This window comes from Salvelinus sp. IW2-2015, linkage group LG37 (genome assembly GCF_002910315.2).
Source record: "Salvelinus sp. IW2-2015 linkage group LG37, ASM291031v2, whole genome shotgun sequence".
NCBI lineage: Eukaryota > Metazoa > Chordata > Actinopteri > Salmoniformes > Salmonidae > Salvelinus > Salvelinus sp. IW2-2015.
Window position 1 is genome coordinate 18,658,310 of NC_036876.1, and position 15,306 is coordinate 18,673,615.

Here is a 15,306-nt window from a genome sequence, read left to right on the forward strand (position 1 = left end):
TCTACAGAAAAGACTGAAATGCAAAAGGTGGAGGTGTGGCTGTTAATATTCAGAACCACAGTCCTGTATAGCTTAGAGAGGATCTCATGTTAAATACTGTTGAAGTAATATGGCTACAGGTTCATCTGCCTCACCTAAAGCCCATTATGGTGGGAAGCTATAGACCACCAAGTGCTAACAGTCAGTATCTGGATAACATGTGAAATGCTTGATAGTATATGTGATATTTATAGAGAGGTATATTTTCTGGGTGATTTAAATATTGACTGGCTTTCATCAGGCTGCCCAATCAAGAGAAAGCTTCAATCTGTAACTAGTGTCTGCAATCTGGTTCAGGTTATCAATCAAACTATCAGGGTAGTTACAAACAGCACAGGAATTAAATCATCAACATGTACTGATCACATCTTTACTAATGCTGCAGGAATTTGTTTGAAAGCAGTATCGAAATCCACCGGATGTAGTGATCACAATATAGTAGCCATATCTAGGAAAACCAAAATTCCAAAGGCTGGGCCTAATATAGTGTTAGACTTCAGGGTGGCTTTTGACGTTATCGATCGTAGTCTGTTGCGGGAAAAACGTATGTGTTATGGCTTTACCCCCCCTGCTATATTGTGGATAAAGAGTTACTTGTCTAACATAACACAGAGGGTGTTATTTAATAGAAGCCTCTCCAACAAAATACAGGTAGAATCAGGAATTCCCCAGGGCAGCTGTCTAGGCCCCTTACTTTTTTCAATCTTTACTAACAACATGCCACTGGCTTTTGAGTAAGCTACCATAGCGACTGAAAGGACTGCAACACTTAACAAAGAGCTGCAGTTAGTTTCAGAATGGGTGTCAAGGAGTAAGTTAACCCTAAATAAAAAACAAATTTAAGCACTGTATTTGAGACAAATCATTCACTAAACCCTAAACCTCAATTAAATATTGTAATGAATAATGTGGTAATTGAGCAAGTTGAGAACTAAACCGCTTGAAGTAACCCTGGATTGTAAACTGTCATGATCAAAACATATAGGGACAACAGTAGTTAGGATGAGGAGAAGTCTGTCCATAATAAAGTGCTACTCTGCATTCTTAACAGCACTATCAACCAGGCAGGTCCTACAGGTCCTAGTTTTGTTACACATGGACTGCTGTTCAGTCATGTAGTCAGGTAACACAAAGATTTTGAGACCTGGGAAAATTGCAATTGGCTCAGAACACGGTAGCACGGCTGGCCCTTGGATGTACACAGAGAGCTAACATTAACTAAACTGCTTGTCTCTCCTGGAGGAGAGATTGACTTCAACACTACTTGTATTTGTGAGAGGTATTGACATGTTGAATCAAATCAAATTGTATTAGTCACATGCGCCAAATACAACAGGTGTAGACCTTACAGTGACATGCTTACTTACGAGCCCCTAACCAACAATGCAGTTTAAAAAAAATATGGATAAGAATAAGAAATAAAAGTCACAAGTAATTAAAGAGCAGCAGTAAAATAACAATAGCGAGACTATATACAGGGGGGTACCGGTACAGAGTCAATGTGCGGGGGCACCGGTTAGTTGAAGTAATATGTTCAGGAGTCTTATGGCTTGGGGGTAGAAGCTGTTTAGGAGCCTCTTGGACCTAGACTTGGCGCTCTGGTACCGCTTGCCATACGGTAGCGGAGAGAACAGTCTATTACTAGGGTGGCTGGAGTCTTTGACCATTTTTAGGGCCATCCTCTAACACCGCTTGGTATAGAGGTCCTGGATGGCAGGAAGCTTGGCCCCAGTGATGTACTGGGCCATTCGCACTACCCTCTGTAGTGCCTTGCGGTCGGAGCCCGAGCAGTTGCCATACCAGGCAGTGATGCAACCAGTCAGGATGCTCTCGATGGTTCAGCTGTAGAACATTTTGAGGATCTGAGGACCCATGCCAAATCTTTTCAGTCTCCTGAGGGGGAATAGGTTTTTTCGTGCCCTCTTCAAGACTGTCTTGGTGTGCTTGGACCATGTTAGTTTGTTGGTGATGTGGACACATTGTTTTAACTACTGGCACACAGCTTGGACACCACAAGACATGTCAGCAGAGGTCTCTTCACAGTCCCTAAGTKCAGAACAGACTATGGGAGGCGCACAGTACTACATAGAGCCATGACTACATGGAACTCTATTRGACATAAATAACTCATGGAAGCAGTAAAATGAGATTTAAAAAAGCAGATAAAAATACACCTTATGGAACAGAGGAGGGTGTGAAGCAACACAAACATAGGCACAGACACATGCATACAAACCCACGATAACATACACACACGTACACATGGATTTTGTGTTGTTGATATGTGGCAGTAGAGTAGGGGCCTTAAGGCACACACTTAATATGTTGTGAAATCTGTTGTGAATGTATTGTAATGTAAAAAAAAATTATAACTGCCTTAATTTTTCTGAACCCCAGGAAGAGTAGCTGCTGCCTTAGAGCACCATTTTTATGGAATGGTCTGCCGATCCATGTGAGAGACGCAGACTCGGTCCCAACCTTTAAGTCTTTACTGAATACTCATCTCTTCAGTAGATCCTATGATTGAGTGTAGTCTGGCCCAGGGGTGCGAAGGTGAAACGGAAAGATACTGGAGCGACGAAACGCCCTTGCTGTCTTTGCCTGGCTGGCTCCTCTCTTCTGTGATTCTCTGCCTCTGACCCTATTACGGGGATGAGTCACTGGCTTACTAGTGCTCTCCATGCTGTCCCTAGGAGGGGTGCATCACTTGAATGGGTTGAGTCACTATCGTGATCTTCCTGTCTGGTTTTGCGCCCCCTTGGGCTTGTGCGATGGAGGAGAACTTCGTGGGCTATACTCGGCCTTGTCTCAGGGTAGTAAGTTGGTGMTCTGTTGATAACCCTCTAGTGGTGTGGGGGCTGTGCTTTTGCAAAGTGGGTGGGGTTATATCCTGCCTGGTTTGCCTCYTCGTCGGACGGGCCACAGTGTCCCCCGACCCCCCAGTCTCAGCCTCCAGTATCTATGCTGCAGTAGTCTATGTGCCGGGGGGCTAGGGTCAGTCTGTGTGTCCTGTGTGAATTGAAGTATGATCCCTCTAATTCTCTCTCTCTCACTCGCTCCCTCCCCTTCCGGAGGACCTGAGCCCTAGGATCATGCCTCAGGACTACCTGGCCTGAAGACTCCTGGCTGGCACAATCCACCTTGTTGTGCTGCTGCTCCAGTTTCAACTGTTGCTTGCTGTTTGGGGTTTTAGGCTGGGTTTCTTTATAGCACTTTGTGATATCTGTTGAGGTAAAAAGGGCTTTATAAATACATTTGATTAAATAATTGATTGATATTTTAGGAATATAAATGGAACTTTCAACATTCATTCCAATAGTATTCCAATAGTATTCTACTAAAGTAGGTAAAAACTGCTAAATGAGTCCAAAAATCTGAATTATTTATTTTGATCTACCTGAAATCATGAAAACGGATCTGACCTGCCTTCAACTAGCTCAATTTGTTTTTATTACTTTACACATTTATTTCTGGATTCCACCACGTAAATGTAATTTGCCTGATTACACGCGAGTGGAGAAAGAGCGTCTCATTTCAGTGCATTCTCTTCCACGTTCCCTCTCCTCAATTACCTTTGACCTTTTTCAAAAGGGGGCGAGAGAAGACAGAGGAGAGAGGACACAGGAGTTGAGCAAAACAAAATTAGATTCTCCCTGGGATTTGGGAAGCTGTTCATTGGTCTTGTCAATTCATGATATTTACCCATTGAAGAATATAACGTACAGTATGAATGCGTCCTTAGGTTAACACAACTGTCTGTCTTCGTCATAACCCCAAAATTAAGGTTTTATTACAAACAAGAATGTAAACAAACAATCTATAGCTTCACAATATGGTTAAATATGAGCTGTCAGTCCTTTCATCTGGAGAGCTATCTATGAATTTGAGAGGGGTCACATTTCCCTAGCCCCATCCCCAGCTGTATACCAAAACAACTGGGGACCCCATTTTGTTGCTTTTCGAAATGCAGACTTTAGCATTAAGACTCTCAAGTCATTCAACTATAGAGGCTCAGCTGTCATGACAGTATGTTCCTTTACTGGTGGTCATTGTGGTGAGATAATGAACTCACCAAAACCACAATGAGATTCACTCTGACTAGAGGTGCATATTGGGCATTACATTTGTAAGAGATTGTTGCAATCTCCGATAGCGGACTGTGGTTGTGGAAGTAAATGTTGCAGGTAAGTTTTATCTCAATAACACTGCTGCTCAGATTGATTCATCACTTTGTCTTCCAAGATCGTATCCAAGTATTTTTTCCTACAGTGCATATCATTATAGCAGCGTGAAGGTTGGACATTGAAGATGCTCCGCTTTGATTAGAGAGCTACTTTGACTTCCAACTTGGATGTCTGGTGCATCCCAAATTGCTCCATATTCCTTCTATAGTACACAAACCGTATGGGCCCTGGTCAAAAGTATTGGACTATATAGGGAATAGGGTCCCATTTGGAGGGTATTCTGAGAATTCTCCAACTGTTTACTAGCTGCCCTAACAGTTCATTAGAGTATAGTTCAGGCACCATCTCCAGAATGTGCTGCTGCTGTCACCTAGCCTGCAAAGGGCTCAAGGAAAGAAGCCTGATATGTACTCCACTTGAGGCCAGCCGCTTCTGCAAAGATGAAATGGCCTGCTTTGAAGTGTGCCACCTCATGCAGCCCATCTGTCATTAAGGGCCATTGTAAGGACGCAGGGATAATGGCGCCAGGCTACACTGCTTAAGTATCATACGTTATTTTAAGGGGCAATCTTCGATTGGTACATTCATTTTTGTACTTTTAAATATAGCCATTGATTTGTGAAGAATATAACTTCCCTCAGCTGTCTACCAAAACAAGTGGCGGTGCCTGATTTGTTGTGTTCTGAATCCCAGATAATTAGATGATGTTGAAGTTGAAATGGTGCTGGATTAGTGGAGGCAGCGCCTGTTTTCTTTGCGACTTGCGGTAACTCTCCATGGTTCTAAATCAATAGTTTAGTAGTCTGAAAATGGAGGAAACATTAACTTGCTTGACCATGTTGTCAGTCATGTAACTAATTGTTGCATGCAATATGTTTTGTGGACTTCACCGGATAGATGTTGCTCTCCGGTTTTGTGATGAAACAAATCTTTGGTTGAATTAATTCTGCCACTGTGTCTTATTGTCTCGGCCTTAGGCCTATATATCACGTTGTCAAGGCATAAGAACTAACAGGTTATAGAGCAAACAAAACAATTATCACAACACATAAGTTGTAATATGTATTTTTTCTCTGCCTTGGCCTCCCTAGTGATTTTACCCATGCACCACTACTGGACGAATAGGAAAAGCGTTTGGGAATGTATGCATTTTTGTCTATTCAAATGCCATGCAATTAATATATAGGAAACAGGATAAAATATTACATTTTTACACATTCCAGTATAAAAACAATGTCAGTTGCCCAGTGGGATATGTACACGCACACGCACACACACACACACCAACATCATGCATCACACTGAGGTTAAGGTAAATCCATGTCCAAAGCTATATTATTAATCTATCCATATATTATTCATTCAATTCTACTATTCCTTACAGAGTGAGTAGGGGAAAGAACAGGCAGACCAACGTCATTCTGTTTCCTTGACTCTCTAGGTTTGATGCTCTCCCTCACTCTCCCTCAGATTCATTCTGAAGCTATCAATGCAAACTTAACATGATGAGCACTTGCAACATTAAACATTTATAAGCTTCAATATTTCAGTGTGAATTTGATCATACCCCATGTTGCAGCTACTACAAAGCTTGAAAGTCTTTTTTTGGCCTGTGGACAAGAGATGTTTTGGGTGGAACCGAACGAGCACCGGTATCCCAAAAGCAAGGGCCTTTTATTCAATCAAACCCAATACGTGTCAATTTCAGGAGCTAAACAAAACTTTATTTTGCGTTGAAAGGGTGCATGCTTGAATTTATAACCATTTGCATTGGCTATTGTATTGATTAAATAACTCAATGGCGCTGATGAGAGAGATGAACGTTTGGAATTCGACCAAAATCAATCAGATTATTTATTTTCTTCAGTTTAATTTATTTTCATTTGTATCTACCACTTTATTGTCTTAGTGGCACCGATCTGACGCAATGGCTGTGTCCCAAATGGCACCCTAAATGTATTCACCCCCCATGGATTTTTGGTTTCGCATTTTGTTGCCTTACAAAGTGTGATTGACATGTTTTTGTAATTGATGTGCACTAAATACTCCATACTGTCAAAAATAAAATAAAATTCGACAAATGTGTACAAATTAATAAAAACGAAATAACTCAAATATAGTCATTGCATAAGTTTTCCCCCCCTTCAAGCTGCATACTGGACCCTATTCCAACTAAACTACTGATAGAGCTGCTTCCTGTGCTTGGCCCTCCTATGTTGAGCATAATAAACGGCTCCCTATCCACCGGATGTGTACCAAACTCACTAAAAGTGGCAGTAACAAAGCCTCTCTTGAAAAAGCCAAACCTTGACCCAGAAAATAAAAAAAACTATCGGCCTATATCGGATCTCCCATTCCTCTCAAAAATGTTAGAAAAAGCTATTGCCTGCATCTCACTGCTTTCCTGAAGACAAACAATGTATACAACATGCTTCAGTCTTGTTTTAGACCCCATCATAGCACTGAGAATGCACTCGTGAAGGTGGTAAACCACATTTTAATGGCGTCAGACCAAGGTTCTGCATCTGTCCTCGTGTTCCTAGACCTGCATTTGACACCATAGAACACCACATTCTTTTGAAGAGATTGAAAACCAAAATTGGTCTACACAGAGAAGTTCTGGCCTGGTTCAGATCTATTCTGTCGGAAAGATATCAGTTTGTCTCTGTGGAGGGTTTGTCCTCTGACAAATCAACTGTAAGTTTCGGTGTTCCTCAAGGTTCCGTTTTAGGACCACTATTGTTTCCACTTTATGTTTTACCTCTTGATGATGTCATTCGGAAACATAATGTTAACTTTCACTGCTATGCGGATGACACACAGCTGTACATTTCAATGAAACATGGTAAAACCCCAAAATTGCCCTCCCTGGAAGCCTGTGTTTCAGACATAAGGAAGTGGACAGCGGCACATTTTTAGCTTTTAAACGACAAACAAAACTGTTTCAAGGACAGCTTTTTTCCATCTAATCTGAAACTTTCTGTCCAAAAATTATGCAGAAAAATTAATCCATGCTTTTATCACTTTTAGATTAGACTACTGCAATGCTCTACTTTCCGGCTACCCGGATAAAGCACTAAATAGCTCGGCTATGAAAAGCCAACTGGCATTTACTCCTGAGGTGCTGTCCTGTTGCACCCTCTACAACCACTGTGATTATTATTATTTGACCCTGCTGGTCATCTATGAATGTTTGAACATCTTGGCCATGTACTGTTATAATCTCCACCCGGCACAGCCAGAAGAGGATTGGCCACCCCTCAGAGCCTGGTTCTTCTCTAGGTTTCTTCCTAGGTTCTGGCCTTTCTAAGGAGTTTTTCCTAGCCACCATGCTTCTACATCTGCATTGCTTGCTGTTTGGGGTTTTAGGCTGGGTTTCTGTATAGCACTTTGTGACATCGGCTGATGTAAAAAGCTTTATAAATACATTTGATTGATTTGATTGTTGACCCATCATCAGTTTTCTCCTGTCACATTCATTAAACTCTGTAATTGTTTTGAAGTCACCATTGGCATCATGGTGAAATCCCTGAGTGGTCTCCTTCCTGTCAGGCAACTGAGTTAGGAAGGACGCCTGTACCTTTGTAGTTACTGGGTGTATTGATATACCATGCAAAGTGTAATTAATAACTTCACTATGCTCAAAAGGATATTCAATGTCTTGCTTTTTTACTTTTACCCATCTACCAACAGGTGCCCTTCTTTAAGAAGCATTGGAAACTTGATTTGTCTTTGTGGTTGAATCTGTGTTTTAAATTCACTGCTCGATTGATGGACCTTACAGATAATTGTATGTGTGGGGTACAGAGAAGAGGAAGTCATAAAAAAAAATCATGATAAACACTATTATTGCACACAGAGTGAGTCCATGCAACCTATTATGTGACGTGTTAACCTCTCTTGGGTAGGGGGCAGTATTTTCAATTTTGGATGAATGAGGTGCCCAATGTAAACTGCCTGTTTCTCAGGCCCAGAAGACATGCATATGCATGGTAGTTTTGGATAGTAGTTTTGGAAAATCCATCCAGGAAGTGGGATATTTTTGATGTGGGATCTTTTCTATTGAATGCCTATACAGTATCTAAATGGTTATGACCCAGACTGCAGTTCCTATGGCTTCCACTAGATGTCAACAGTCTTTAGACATTGTTTCAGGCTTGTATTCTGAAAAATTAGGAAGAATGAGACCATCCTTTCAGTGGACTCTAGAATTAACCAGAGCTAGTTTGCGCGTGACCGATTGCGCCTCCTTCGTTGTTTTTCCTTTCTATTAAAGACGCTATTGTCCGGTTGAAATATAATTGATTATTTAGGCAATAGACAACCTGAGGATTAATTATAACCATCGTTTGACATGTTTCGACAAACTTTACCGGTACTATTAGGATGTATTCGTCTGCATGTCGTGACCGCCTTTGAGCCAGTGGATTACTGAACAAAACGCGCCAACAAAACAGAGTTTTGGGACATAAAGAGGGCCTTTTCGAACAAAATGAACATTTATTGTGTAACAGGGACACTTGTGACTGCAACCATATGAAGATCATCAAAGGTAAGTGATTAATTTTATCGCTATTTCTGACTTTTGTAATTCCTGACTTTTGTAAAATGTTTGTGTGCTTTTGTAAGCGGGCGCTGTCCTGAGATAATCGCATGGTATGCTTTCGCAGTAAAGCCTTTTTTAAATCAGACACAGCAGCTGGATTAACAAGAAGTTCATCTTTAAGCCAATGTATAACACTTGTATTTTTATGTATTTTGTATTTTGAATTTGGCGCTCTGCAATTTCACCGGATGTTGGCCAGGTGGGACAGTAGCGTCCCACCTGCCCATAAGAAGTTAAGCGCAGTTTTACTCCTGAACTTAGTTAGGCTTGCCATAACAAAGGGGTTGAGTACTTATTTACTCAAGACATCTTCATCATTTCATTTTTAATGAATTTGTAAACATTTCTAAAAACATAATTCCACTTTGACATTATGGGGAATTGTGTGTACGCCAGCGACACAAAATCTCAATTTAATAAATTTTAAATTCAAGCTGTATTTTTCCTGTATTTTACAAAAGTAGGAAAAAGTCAAGGGGTGTGAATACTTTCTCAAGGCACTGTACAACACAAGGCCAAATCTACACTGGAGATGCTTACCATGAAGACAGTTCAAGTTAATGACAGCATGCAATACGGTTTTGGAAACCTCTGAAATTACAAATAAAAAAATACACATACTGTATGCATTGCGCTTCCTGAGCTAAAGGGAAATCTGAAGAGAAAAATAAAATGTCTTGAAAATGTAAAGTTGGTTTGGATGATAATTAAGTTGCGTTCAAGTTTATCAAAACTATCGCAATCAAGGATACATTTTTTCTAGACCTATGACTTTGAAAACTGATTGTGTTTTTTGCGTTGTTTGTAATTTACTTTTTTTGTAATTTATTTTGTACATAATGTTGCTGCTTCCGTCTCTTTTGACTGAAAATAACTTCTGGACATCAGAACCGTGATTACTCACCACGAACTGGCGGCGCTCCTAGTGGCCAGGGACTTTAATGAAGGGAAACTTAAATTAAATCTGTTTTACCAAATTTCTATCAGCATGTTAAATGTGCAACCAGAGGGAAAAAAAACTCTCGACCACCTTTACTCCACACACAGAGACACATAGAAAGCTCTCCCTCGCCCTTCATTTGGCAAATCTGACCATAATTCTATCGTTCTGATTCCTGCTTACAAGCAAAAATTAAAGCAGGAAGCATCAGTGACTCAGTCAATAAAAAAGTGGTCAGATGAAGCAGATGCTAAGCTACAGGACTGTTTTGCTAGCACAGGTTGGAATATGTTCCGGGATTCTTCCTATGCCACTGAGGATTACACCACATCAGTCAATGGCTTCATCCGATGACGTCGTGCCCATAGTGAACATACGTACATACCCCAACCAGAAGCCATGGATTACAGGCAACATCCGCACTGAGTTGAAGGCTAGATCTGCAACTTTCAAGGAGCGGGACTCTAACCCGGAAGCTTATAAAAAATCCCGTTATACCCTCTGATGAACCATCAAACAGGCAAAGTATCAAAACAGGACTAAGATCGAATCGTATTAAACCAGCTCCGATGCTCGTCGGATGTGGCAGGGCTTGCAAACCATTACAGACTACAAAGGGAAGCACAGCCGAGAGCTGCCCAGTGACACGAGTCTACCAATTGAGCTAAACTACTTCTATGCTCGCTTCGAGGCAAATAACACTGAAACATGCATGAGAGCACTAGCTGTTCCGGACAACTGTGTGTTCACGCCCTCCCCAGGCGATGTGAGTAAGACATTTGAACAGGTCAACATTCAGTAGGCCGCAGGGCCAGACGGATTACCAGGACGTGTACTGCGAGCATGCACTGACCAACTGTGCCCAAGAACACTAAGGTAATCTGAATAAATTACTACCGATACGTAGCACTCGCGTCTGTAGCCATGATGTGCTTTGAAGTGCTGGTCATGGCTCACATCAACACCATTATCCAAGAAACCCTAGACCCACTCCTATTTGCATACCGCCCTAACAGATCCACAGATGATGCAATCTCTATTGCACTCCACACTGCCCTTTCCCACCTGGACAAAAGGAATACCTACCTGAGAATGCTACTCATTGACTACAGCTCAGCGTTCAACACCATATTGCCCTCATAGCTCATCAATATGCTAAGGACCCTGGGACTAAACACCTGCAACTGGATCCTGTACTTCCTGACGGGCCACCCCCAGGTGGTAAGGGTAGGTAACAACACATCTGCCATGCTAATCTTCACCCCCCCATTCTTATCGATGGGGCTGTAGTGGAGCAGGTTGAGAGCTTCAAGTTACTTCCACATCACCAACAAACTAACACTGTCCAAGCACAGTTGTGAAGAGGGCAAGATAAAACCTATTTCCCCTCAGGAGACTGAAAAGATTTGACATGGGTCCTCAGATCCTCAAAAGGTTCTACAGCTGCACCATCAAGAGCATCCTGACTGGTTGCATCACTGCCTGGTATGGCAACTGCTCGGCCTCTGACCGCAAGGCACTACAGAGGGTAGTGCTTATGGCCCAGTACATCACTGGGGCCAAGCTTCCTGCCATCCAGGACCTCTATACCAGGCGGTGTCAGAGGAAGGCCCTAAAAATGGTCAAGACTCCAGCCACCCTAGTCATAGACTGTTCTCTCTGCTAACGCACGGCAAGTGGTACCGGAGCGCCAAGTCTAGGTCCAACAGGCTTCTAAACAGTTTTTACCCCCAAGCCATAAGACTCCTGAACATCTAATGAAATGACTACCCAAACTATTTGCATTGCCCCCCACCCCTTTTATGCCGCTGCTACTCTCTGTTATTATATATGCATAGTCACTTTAATAGTCACTTTCCCTACATGTACATATTACCTCAATTACTTCGACTAACCGGTGCCCCCGCACATTGACTCTATACCGGTACCCCTTGTATATACAGTGGCAAGAAAAAGTATGTGAACCCCTTGGAATTACCTGTATTTCTGCATAAATTTGAATCTGATCTTCATCTAAGTCACAACAATAGACAAACACAGTGTGTTTAAACTAATAACACACAAATTATTGTAGTTTACTTGTCTGTATTGAATACATAATTTAAACATTCGCAGTGTAGGTTGGAAAAAATGTGAACCCCTAAGCTAATGACTTCTCCAAAAGCTAATTGGAGTCAGGAGTCAAATCAATGAGACGAGATTGGAGATTTTGGTTACAGCTGCCCTGCCTCATATAAAACACTCACAAAAGTTGTGTTTGCTATTCACAAGAAGCATTGCCTGATGTGAGCCATGCCTCGAACAAAAGAGTTCTCAGAAGTTTAAGAGTTGTTGCCTTGCATAAAGTTGGAAAGGCTTACAAAAGTATCTCCAAATGTCAGTCCACGGTAAGACAAATTGTCAATTAATAGAGACATTTCAGCACAGTTGCTACTCTCCCTAGGACTGCAAGAGCACGGCGCAGAATGCTTAATAAGGTTAAGAAGAATCCTAGATTGTCATCTAAAGACTTACAGAAATCTCTGAAAGATGCTAACATCTCTGTTGACGAGTCTTGAATACGTAAAAAACTTTGGGGCTGCTTTGCTGCCTCATGGCCTGGACAGCTTGCTATCATCGACGGAAAAATGAATTCCCAAGTTTATCAAGACATTTTGCAGGAGAATGTAAGGCTATCTGTCCGCCAATTGAAGCTCAACAGAAGTTAGGTGATGCAACAGGACAACAACCCAAAAGACAGAAGTAAATCAACAACAGAATGGCTTGAACAGAAGAAAATACCCCTTCTTGAGTGGCCCAGTCAGTCCTGCCTCAACCCGATTGAGATGCTGTGGCATGACCTCAAGAGAATGGTTCACACCAGACATCCCAAGAATATTGTGAAACTGAAACAGTTTTGTAAAGAGGGATGGCCCAAAATTCCTCCTGTTAGTTGTGCAGGTCTGATCCGCAACTACAGAAAATGTTTGGTTGAGGTTATTTGCTGCCAAGGGAGGGTCAACCAGTTATTAAATCCAAGGGTTCACATTTTTTAAACTGCATTGTTGTTTAGGGGCTTGTAAGTAAGCATTTCACTGTAAGGTCTACACCTGTTTTATTCGGCCATGTGACTAATACAATTTGATTTGATTGATTTGATCCACCAGTTGCAAGAAGTGACATCCCCAAAATCATACAAAAAATATTCAAACCAAATGGCTCCTAGCCTCTCACACTTACTTTCTGTCCCTAACACTTAAAACTAAAACTGAAACCAAATAGTATAAAAACGAAATATGAATGTTTTTATACAACTTAACCTCTTGACGCTAGGGGTCAGATTTTTATATATATATTTTTTAAATAACGTTCCCAAGGTAAACTGACTATTTCTCAGGTCCAGATCGTAGAATATGCATATAATTTACAGAGTAGTATAGAAAACACTTCAAAGTTTCCAAAACTGTAAAAATATTGTCTGTGAGTATAACAAAACTGATTCTGCAGGCGAAAACCTGAGGAAATCTAACCCGGACGTGATTTTTTATTTATTTATCTGTGTTTCCTTGCCCGTCTTTCTTCCATTTACAGGGGTATCAACCAAATTCCTTTTCCAATGGCTTCCTCAGGCTGTGACCAGGCTTTAGACATAGTTTCAGGCTTTTATTTTGAAAAATGAGCAAGATTTTCAAAACTAGTCAGGTGTCCTTTGATTAGTTCCTGCGCGCGAGAGGGGTAGCTCTCCATTTTCTTTCTCTCTTTTATTGAATAGGTTACGGAAATATTATCGATTATGTTTGTTAAAAACAACCTGAGGATTGATTATAAAAAACATTTGACATGTTTCTACGAACATTACGGATACTTTTTGGAATTTTCGCCGAATGGAACGAGGCTTTGGTTTTCTYAACATAACGCGCAACCCAAATGGTGTTTTTTTGTTATAAAAGTAATATTTATCGAACAAAAATAACATTTATTGTGTAACTGGGAGTCTCGTGAGTGCAAACATCCGAAGATTATCAAAGGTAAGCGATTAATTGTATTGCTTTTCTGACTTTTGTGACCATGCTAATTTGGTGCTAGCTGTTGTAGCATTGAAAGATACACTCACAAAAGCTTGGATTGCTTTCGCTGCTAAGCATATTTTCAAAATCTGACACGATAGGTGGTTTAACAACAAACTAAGCTGTGTTTTGGTATATTTCACTTGTGATTGCATGATTATAAATATTTTTAGTAATGGGGTTATCATTTGATTTACACAACATGTGTACCACTTTGAAGATGCAAAATAGAGGGCAGTGCACCACCCCCACCACCCAGAGGCAATACTTTGTAAAGCCACCTTTTTCAGCAATTACAGCTGCAAGTCTCTTGGGGTATGTCTCTTTAAGCTTGGCACATCTAGCCACTGGMTTTTTTTTTCCCATTCTTCAATGCAAAACTGCTCCAGCTCCTTCAAGTTGGATGGGTTCCGGTTTGACTAGGCCATTCCAAGACATTTAAATATTTCCCCTTAAAACACTCAACTGTTGCTTTAGCAGTATGCTTCGGGTCCTTGTCCTGTCGATGGCCACTGGCATGCTGGAGAAGTCCGCTCTTCAAGGATGAATCCCATTTTGAACTGTACCAGGCAGATGGCAGACGGCGTGTATGGCGTCATGTGTGCGAGTGGTTTTCTGATGTCAACGTTGTGAACAGACTTCCTCATGGTGGCGGTGGGGTTATGGTATGGGCAGGCATAAGCTACAGACAATGAACACAATTGTATTTTATCAATGGCAATTTGGACAGAGATAGAGATACCGTGACGAGATCCTGAGGCCAATTGTCGTACCATTAATCCGCCGCCATTGCCTCATCTTTCAGTAGGATCATGCAAGGTCCTTGTTGCAAGGATCTGTACACAATTCCTGAAAGCTGAACATGTCCCAGTTCTTCCATTGCCTGCATACTCACCAGACATGTCACCCATTGAGCATGTTTGGGATGCTCTAGATCGACGTGTACGACAGCATGTTCCAGTTCCTGCCAATATCCAGCAACTTTGCACATCCATTGAAGAGAAGTGGGACAACATTCTGCAGGCCACAATCAACAGCCTGATCAACTCTATGCAAAGGAGATGTGTCGCGCTGCATGAGGCAAATGGTGGTCACACCAGATATTGACTGGTTTTCTGAGTCACGCCCCTACTTATTTTTAAGCTATCTGTTACCAACAGATGCATATCTGTATTCCCAGTCATGTGAAATCCATAGATTAGGGCCTAATTAACTTATTTAAATTGACTGATTTCCTTATATGAACTGTAACTCAGTAAAAACTTTGAAATTTTCGCAAATCAAATGTTGCATTCATATTTTTGTTCATTGTATAATTTTCGCCTGACACGATAACTTTGCCTACTCTTAATTCTTGCCTTATATGCTGGCATGCATAACATTATTTAACCAATTCTGATATTTTGAATGATGTGATGGGCATTGCACTAAAATCATACACTTTTTATAATATTACTGTTATATCAACACACTAGTCAATCCCGTTCAACA